The sequence below is a fragment of the Echinops telfairi genome, unplaced genomic scaffold, assembly GCF_000313985.2.
Source record: "Echinops telfairi isolate 266 unplaced genomic scaffold, ASM31398v2 ScPeMD7_7469;HRSCAF=8507_1, whole genome shotgun sequence".
Classification (NCBI taxonomy): Eukaryota; Metazoa; Chordata; class Mammalia; order Afrosoricida; family Tenrecidae; genus Echinops; species Echinops telfairi.
In genome coordinates, this window is record NW_022111373.1 from 65797932 (window position 1) to 65806585 (window position 8654).

At 36.0% G+C, this 8654-nt stretch overlaps 1 protein-coding gene across 2 annotated transcripts in view; it reads left to right on the plus strand.

Annotated features, from left to right (window-relative positions):
* Positions 1-8654, plus strand: part of EDIL3 (EGF like repeats and discoidin domains 3) — a 593234-nt gene that overhangs the window by 198140 nt on the left and 386440 nt on the right. The gene's annotated exons all lie outside the window — the stretch shown is intronic.

Here is an 8654-nt window from a genome sequence, read left to right on the forward strand (position 1 = left end):
AGGATACTTACAGACAACTGAAGAGACACATGAAATATTGATTTATAATTTAAGTTGCAGATTGTAACAACTTTCTAAGTAGAAAAATGTGTTCTACTTATGGCCCTAAAGCTCAAATAGTACTACAGATATAGGACAATCCACCTGAGTCCTTCTACTTCTCAGCTTCCCAATATTCTGACTTAGGTTTGCATAATCTGTACTTTTAGAGTTTAAATTTATTCACTTTATGATAAAAATAATGAAATTAAAGCTTCACTAATTCTTTATTATCTTCCCTATTGTACTTAACTTTTAAAATTAGAAAACACAGATGAATAGTTAATTGCTGTTATTGCTACTATAATTCTGATTCGCTTCAAAAATGGTTGGTAAAAATCCATGTAAGTTATAGCACTACTGAATATAGAAAGTGTATCTTGTTTCTATTTTAATGTGTCTATGTCAGTTGATAAGCTATGGTTTAGTACTTTTTAACTTAGATTAAAATTATAGATTTAATTTTACATGAACTGATCATTGGTTATTAGAAAAAAATATTGTTATCTTTTATTATTTTTCCTATCCTTTCTCCCTCTGAAGAAACTCTGGTTTTTATAAGTATAACAATAAATATAATTAACAAAAAGATTTTCTTCATGAAAGTGTAGAATTATAGCATTAATAAAGCAGCCAAATTTTATTAAGTAATATGAAAGATTGTGTTATAAAGTCGTGGCTTTACTTTTGGCTAATACTTATTAGGCACTTACTATGTCCTAAAGAGTCTCATTTGGGGAAGCAGCTGCTAATCCAATGGGTATGAGGCAATTCATTTGGCCCAAGGCATGGTCTTTTCAATAGTTTCACATGCATGTGAAAGTTGGATATTGAATAAGGAAGACCTAAGAAGAATGGATTCATTTGAATGGTGGTGCTGGCAAAGAATATTGAAAATACCGTGGGCTGCCAAAAGGACAAATAGACCTGTTTAGGAAGAAGTACAACCAGAATGCTCCTCCGAGGCAATGATGTCAGGAGCTACCAGTCCATGAAGGACATTATGCTTAGCAAAGTAGAGGGACGTTTGATATCAAGGATATTCTAATATAAAATTTGGTAATTCTTTTGGATCACCTTTTCTTGGAATGGGTAGCAATACAGATCTCTGCAGGCAGATGTATAGGTGGTTCTCTTCCAGTTTTCTTGGCATAGGTGAGCACTTACGGTGTTTCATAAGCTTGTTAAAATATTCAATAGTATTCTGTCAATTCCTGGAGCCTTGTTTTTGTTTATTCTTCCATGAAGATTGGGCTGCCTCCTTCAGTACCTTTGGTTCTTGATCACATGCACCCTCTTGAAGTGGTTGAATCCATTAGCTCCTCTGTGTACAATGGCTCTTTGTACTTTTTATAACTTCTTTTGATGTTTGCTGCAGCATTCAACATTTTGTACACATAATATTTCAATATTGGAACACGAGAGTTAGAATTTTCTTTAGCTCTTTCATTTTCAGTTTTACTAGGCATGTTCTTCCTTTCTGGTTTTATGATTCTAAATCATTCTAATATTTTACTTTGTCTTCTCAAGTTATCCTTTGAAATTTTCTGTTCAATTCTCAGACTTCATCACTTCTTCCCCTTAGCCACTCTATGATTAAGAGCAAGTTGCACACTTTTCCTGATATTAAACTATGCAGTATTCCGTGGTTCTGTTCTTAAAACTGACTCTTGATCTGTGTGCAAGTTTCACATAAGCACAATAAAGTATTCTGGAGTTCTCAGTATACTCCAGGTTATCCATAGTTTTGTTTTTGTTTTTTATGATCCACACAGTCAGATGCCTTTGCATAGTCTATTGAACTCAAGTAAATATCTTTCTGGTATTCTTTGCTTTGAACCATGATCCATCTGACATCGGCACTGATATCCCTTGTTTCAAGTCCTTTTCTGAATCCGGCCTGAAACTCTGGCAGCTCCTGGTCAAAATTACTGCTGCAACAGCTGTTGGATAATCTTTAGCAAACTTTTTACTCGCATGTGATATCACTGATATTGTTCTATCATTTGAGAAACCTGCTGGGTCACTTTCTTTGGAATGAGTGCAAATATGGATCTCTTCCAATCATTGGCCAAGTAGTTGCTTTTCAATTGCCTGGCATAGAAAAGAAAGTGCTTCATCATCTGGTTGAAACATTTTAATTGGTATTCCATCAATTCCTGGAACCTTGTTTTCAGCTGACTCCTTCAGTTCAACTTGAATTTCTTCCTTCAGCTCCATTGGTTCTTGCTCATATGCTACCTCCTGAAAAGGTGACTGTTGACTAGTTCTTTTTGATTCAGTGACTCCGTGTATTCTTTCCATATCCTCTTGATGCTTTCTGCAACATTCAATATTTTTCCCTTAGACTTTTCCAAGATTACATCTCAAGGCTTGAATTACTTCTGGAGTTCTTTCAGTTTTAGACATGCTAAGTGTGTTCCATCTTTTTGATCTTCTAAGTCGTTGTGCATTTCATTATAATATTTTGCCTTGTCTTCTCTAGCTTCCCTTTGAAATGTTCTATTCAGCTCCTTGACTTCATCCTTTCTTCCATTTATTTTAGCTACTCCATGATTAAGAGGAAGTTTCAGAATCTCTTCTATCATCCATTTTGAACCTACCTTTCATTCCTTTTTCATGGTCTTTAGCTTTCTTCAGGAATGATGCTCTTGATGTCTTCCCATAATTCATCAAGCCTTCTGTCATTAGTGCTCAATGCAGCAAATATCTTCTGGAGATGCCCGAGCAATTCAGGTTGGATAAACTCAAGGTCATATTTTGAGTTTTATGGACTTATTTTAATTTTCTTAAGTTTATCTTGAACTTACTTATATGCAATTGAGAGTCTGTTCCCCAGTTAGCATCTGGCCTGGTTAGTTGCTGATATTGAACTTCTCTTCCCACAAGGCTGTCCAGGCTGATTTCTGTGTAATCCGTCCAGAGAAGCCCATTTGCATACTTGACTTTTGTGTTGTTGAAAAAAAGGTATTTGCTATAAACAAGTCATTAGTCTTCCAAAATTCTATCACGAGATTACCACCATTGTTTCTGTCACAGAGTCCATATTTTCCAGATACTATCCCTTCCTATTTGTTTCCAATTTTTACATTCCAATTGCCAGTAATCATCAATGGATCTTTATTGTATGTTTGATCAATTTCAGACTGAAGTCTTTGGTAGAATTCTTCAATATCTTCATTCCTAACTTTTGGGGTTGGTGCATAAATTTGAATAATAGTTGTATTGATTGGATTTCCTTGAAGGCCAGTAGATATAATTCCATTACATACAACATTGTACTTCATGATTGATTTTACAATGTTCTTTCTTTAACAATGAATGCCCCCCTTTTCTCTTGATACCCAGCATAATAAATTTTCCCAATCCAAAGGCCAATACCAGTCCATTTCAGTTCCTCAATGTCTAGGGTCTTCATAAGTTCCATTTCATTTTTGATGACTTCCAGTTTTCCTAAATTTATACTTTACGCATTCCAAGTTCTGATCATTAGCAGGTTTTTGCTGCTTTCTCCTTATCTTGAGTCATGCCCCATAAGCAAATGAAAATCCCAAAGACTCCACTCCCACACGTTTTGCCTGACATACATCACTGGGTTCAACTCCACTCTGAGAAAGCAGCTCCTCCACAATTATATTTCGAGTTCCTTTATCTGAAAGGCCAATGCTCTGGCATTATCTCTAACAATGTTCTGCTTCCATTCATTAGGCCTTCGGTGTCTGGTCAATGTTTCCATGCTATGAAAAGGGTTTTCAGAGGCTCTTCCTTGGAAGTGGGGAGCCAAATCCTTCTCAATTGTCTGTTCTTGGTCTAGAAGTTCCGCTGAAACCTGTTCACTTTTGGTGACCCTGATGACATTTGAAATACCAGTGACATAGCTTCCTTCACCACTGCAACACACAGGCCACCACAGTACGACAAACTGACAGAGAATTGATGGCTTGTTCTTTATAGTTTAGTTTAAAATTCACATTTTCAGAACCCCAACATGCTTGGAATTTTCTCTATTTCTGTGCTTTCTAGTTTTTGCATAAAATTCCTTGTTTAGATGCACATATGATGCAGCACAAGCTTAGCAGTTCTTTGTGTCTAGCTTTCTTATCTGGCCTTTTGGGTGCTTCATCTGTCCCTGGGCTTTCAAGGACTCAGAGGAAACATCCATGTAAATGAATTTGGACATTTATTGTCATGTGAATAGCGAGAGCATTGTAAAATCAATTATGAATGAGGTAGTTAGGTGAAAATTCAGTACTTTATCATTTGCTTTCCCTTTGACCCATGTAAACATTGTTTCTGTTTTTTAATATTTAATGCTTTCTTTAGTCATTTTTTCTATGTTTTGTGTAGTCATCGTTAATGTTTTTATTTTGATTGTTTACTTTCTGTTTGGATTGCATATGGATTTCCACATATGAAGCTCAGATTAGGTAGATCTGCTGAAACAGTAACTGGAGTGATAATCTCCCAGAGGGGAGAGCAGGGGAGGATGTGGGGGAAATGGGGAGCTAATGACAGCATGTGGAAGAAGAAAATGTTCTAAAAATGGAATGTGGTGATGATTGCACAAATAATCTTACTACAATTGGATGATTAAATTGCATGACATGTGAAGTATGTCCCAATGAAAGCATAATAATTAAAGGATTGGAAAAATTTAAGAAAAAAAACCCTTGTCAGAAAGTTCTCTTCTCTATTCCCACATCTAGTTTGTGTGTGTGTGTGTGTGTGTGTGTGTGTGTGTGTGTTTTGAAGTCCAACATATTGTCAGGGATGCTAATTCTTCACCCAGGTATTTACAAATAATAGTGCCCAAATTTCAATTTATTCTTTTTCTCTATAAAAGGATATTAATCAGCATTTTGTCAGGCATTAAAGCATGGAGGAGAGCTTGTTTTTTAAAGTCACCAACACCTGAGCTCAAATTAAAATTGGCTTAGCTGAATTTCTCAGTCACTATCAACATCTGTATCCTCATCTATCAAATTGAACTAATTTTTGTCTCATAGTTTGCTTTGTCAAGTAAATGAGCTTGCACACATAAATCCATAAATGCAAGTTTATTTGTTTTCCTCTCATTTTGGTACCCTGTATTTTTATTCACCAAGACCTACACAAACCGACACTTCTGTAAGCCCCGTTTTACTGAAAAAGGAATTCCTGGAAGCTCTGAAGAGTTTATCTCTTTGAACTGTTTATGATACATTTTGGACATGATAAAGCAGCAAACAGCTTTTGAAATATGTATGTGCTCCACAGCCTGCATTGCCACTGTTTGTGTGCTCTCTTTATCGCTCTGCGAGCCAAGGAGACCAGCCAAGGGAGCGCCAGGAGCACAGACAGGATGTCAGGACAGAGGCCGCTTGTCTCAGCGTGCCCTGTGCCCATGGCCTGGAAGGCCAGTGGGGGCAACGCTCCCTGTTGCACAGTGATACCTTGACTAGCGAATCTGATGGGAACAAAGTGCCCTTATAAGCAGTTCAGCTGTGTAAATTTATATTTTAAAACTGCATGAATCAAATGCAATCATACTGGCTTGTGTCATATATCTCAGCAGTAATATTCTAGGATGCTGCACTTGTGCACAGAGCAAAAAAACCTCCTTCCATGGTACATGCCTATAAATACGAAGATAAATAGGTGGATTACAGGCAAAATTGTGAAACTTTTCAAATGAACTCTTGTGTGCCCTCTCAGAACTGCCAACATTGCTCTCTCCCTCCGTCACAGAATGCAAGGATCTAGGTTATTGCTCGGGGAGTCTTTCCAATTTCAACAATATTCCCTCTTACAGCACAAGTTGAAGTGATTCACGCTAAACTGACTTACATTTAATATGATCTTTTATTGACATTCCTTAGTAATGTCCTACTCCTAGTTTTATGAAAATACCATTTAAAGTTTTTCTGATTCAGTTGGCTTCAAATGGGGCTCACAGGTTGGTATTTTAATATATGTTCAGGATTTTGAACCACCAGTTGGTGTAACATTGAATTTTCATGTTACGGTCTCCTTTTTTATTGTGTCCTGGTTACTCATGTAGGATCTGGAGAATCACCAGGAGTCATTCTTTAAAATTCAGGTTCCTGCATCCTCACTGGAAAAGTATAGAACCTGAAGTCATGTGGTGTGTATGAGTGCGTGTGTCTTTTATTATGAGTGCACATTTTAAAGCATAAGAGAACCCCTGTGAAATAATGCAAAGATGAACAAGCCAAAACTAAACTAAAACATCAATAACAAATTAAAACCTAGAAAAATATCAGTTGAAAACATAACAGAAAATAATAAAAACTACAACAAATTTAAAATGGATTGAAAGGGATAATAAACAATAAGGTACCACAGTTTAACTTAATTACATCTGCATTAGTCCACGTTCCAATGCGCTCTATCTGATGGCCAAGCTACTCAGATCCCTAGTCAATGGCCAGAGAGGATTCACAGGAGGCTTAATCGAAGGAGGAGCCTGCAAATGGATTTTTTTTAAACCCAGGATTTATGGTAATTTTACTTTTTATTTATTTCTTTTTCTCAACAGGTGTATTAGAATGTAATTCACATATCATACTCAATAGTTCAATCATAATATGAAGAGTTGTACAGTCATCCCCACACTCAAATATACAACATTCTCTTCTTTCTTATATTCATTGTTTTTGACTTTTCTTTTTTTTTTTTTATTATTTTTTTTTTAATGTTTTTTTTTGTTTGTTTGTTTTTGACTTTTCAATTCCCTTCAAACTACCCTGCCATTCCCCAAGAAACCATTAATCCAGTTACTATCTCTATAGATTGACCTATCCTGGATTTCATATACACAAAACAAAAGAAAAAAAACTAATACGAATAAAGTGAAACAGAGTAACACCTGAATTAAAGGAAAACAGAAAACATTAACAAGTAGAACATATTTAAAATGCGTCAAAAGAGATGTTAAAATGATAAGGTGCTAAAATTTAACCTACTTGTCTCTGCAGGAGCCCACTTTCCAATACCCTCTGCATGACAACAAGGCTGTTCACATCTCTGGTCGATGATAAGGGGAATGGGGCTTCATCCACGTACATTTCAATTTAACTTTTTCCCCCCTCCAAACTGAAACACCTTCAAAATGTGTCAATAGGACAATCAAATAACATTTTATATTTTAACCTAACTACATCTAGCTTAGTCTACATAAGGTTATTCACATCCCCGTTCTATGGTCAGAGGGAATTTTCTGGAGGCTTAATCCATATGTGGACCCTGCTAATGGATTTGGGGCTTCCACTATCATCTATAGCCTTTTGGAAAACAAGGGCTCACAATTTAAGCTCTGATCCCATTCCCTCCTTCATACTTGGATTTTATTTTCTACAATCCTCAATCACACTGGCTATTGTGCTTCTTCCATGTGGACTACATTGACACCCCACTTAGCTGGTTGCTTGTCTGAAGACAAGCCTTTAAGACCCCAGATGTCATTCTTTCTGATAGGCGTCGTCATATAGTTTTTTCACCACGCTTTGCAATAGCACCCATATTTTCAGTGATCTCTTCATGTGGCCAATCATCAAGCAAGTATTTTGGACTTTTACTGTCATTCATAGCTTTCTGCAAACTGCGTGCCTAGATTTTAAACTCAAATACCATGTTCCCCTCTTGGTTTTACCATTTACATTCCTTGGACCATATAAACTAATGTGTGTCTTCTGTGGACTTAACCCTGACCTTACTTAAATGGCTCTTGTTTTTTTGAGCAGGGACCCATCTGATTCCTTCATCATAATTTGCTATAGCACTTCAGTGATCACTTCATGACAGCAGATATTGAGTATGACCATGTCATAAGAACTAATTGTTCTTTAATTAGGCCTATGATTAAGTATGATCTCAAAATCCATTCACGTACCGATGATTTATATATGCCCCTAGACTACTTTAGAGCCATCCTTATCCTTTTATTGGGAAACATTACAAGCCATCCCCACGGGACATATGGTAATTCTATTGGTAGTATCATCAATATTTCCAATTTTAAGAGTTTCACACACTGTTGAGAAAAGGAAAGTATACATGTATAGGACACGTTTTTTGGACCAAAATTACGTGGATTGTTAGCTTGTACAGATAAAATTCTCAAGTAATTGGGCATTATTCATGCAAACAATGAGCATTTGAGATTAGGCAAACTTTCGATCACACTCATTCACAAAGATTTTTGAAGTCTCCCTAAATTCCAACATCTAATAATAAACTGATATTCATATTTTAATGCCACCTTAACAGATACTGTATTTCAAAATGAGAATAATTATATGCAGAAGTACATATGTAAGCCAGTTATATTAGTATTTCTCAAATAAATTTTGGAAATTCTGTTAAAATGTTTTTCTGAATCTATGTATTGGATTTCTGCATAAATTAATTCTTTGTAGTATAACCTGGAACCGAGCTACCTTGTGATAAACCATACCTGATAGACGAAGACTTACCATAAAAAGCAAATAGATGATGAAAATCGAAAATATATGCTAGTCTCTAGGGAATTTAATTAAATATCTCTAAAAATTTAATTTTTTTATGGGCAGCAGAGGGGTGGGTGAAGGGAGACGCCAGGCAGTGTAAGATAATAT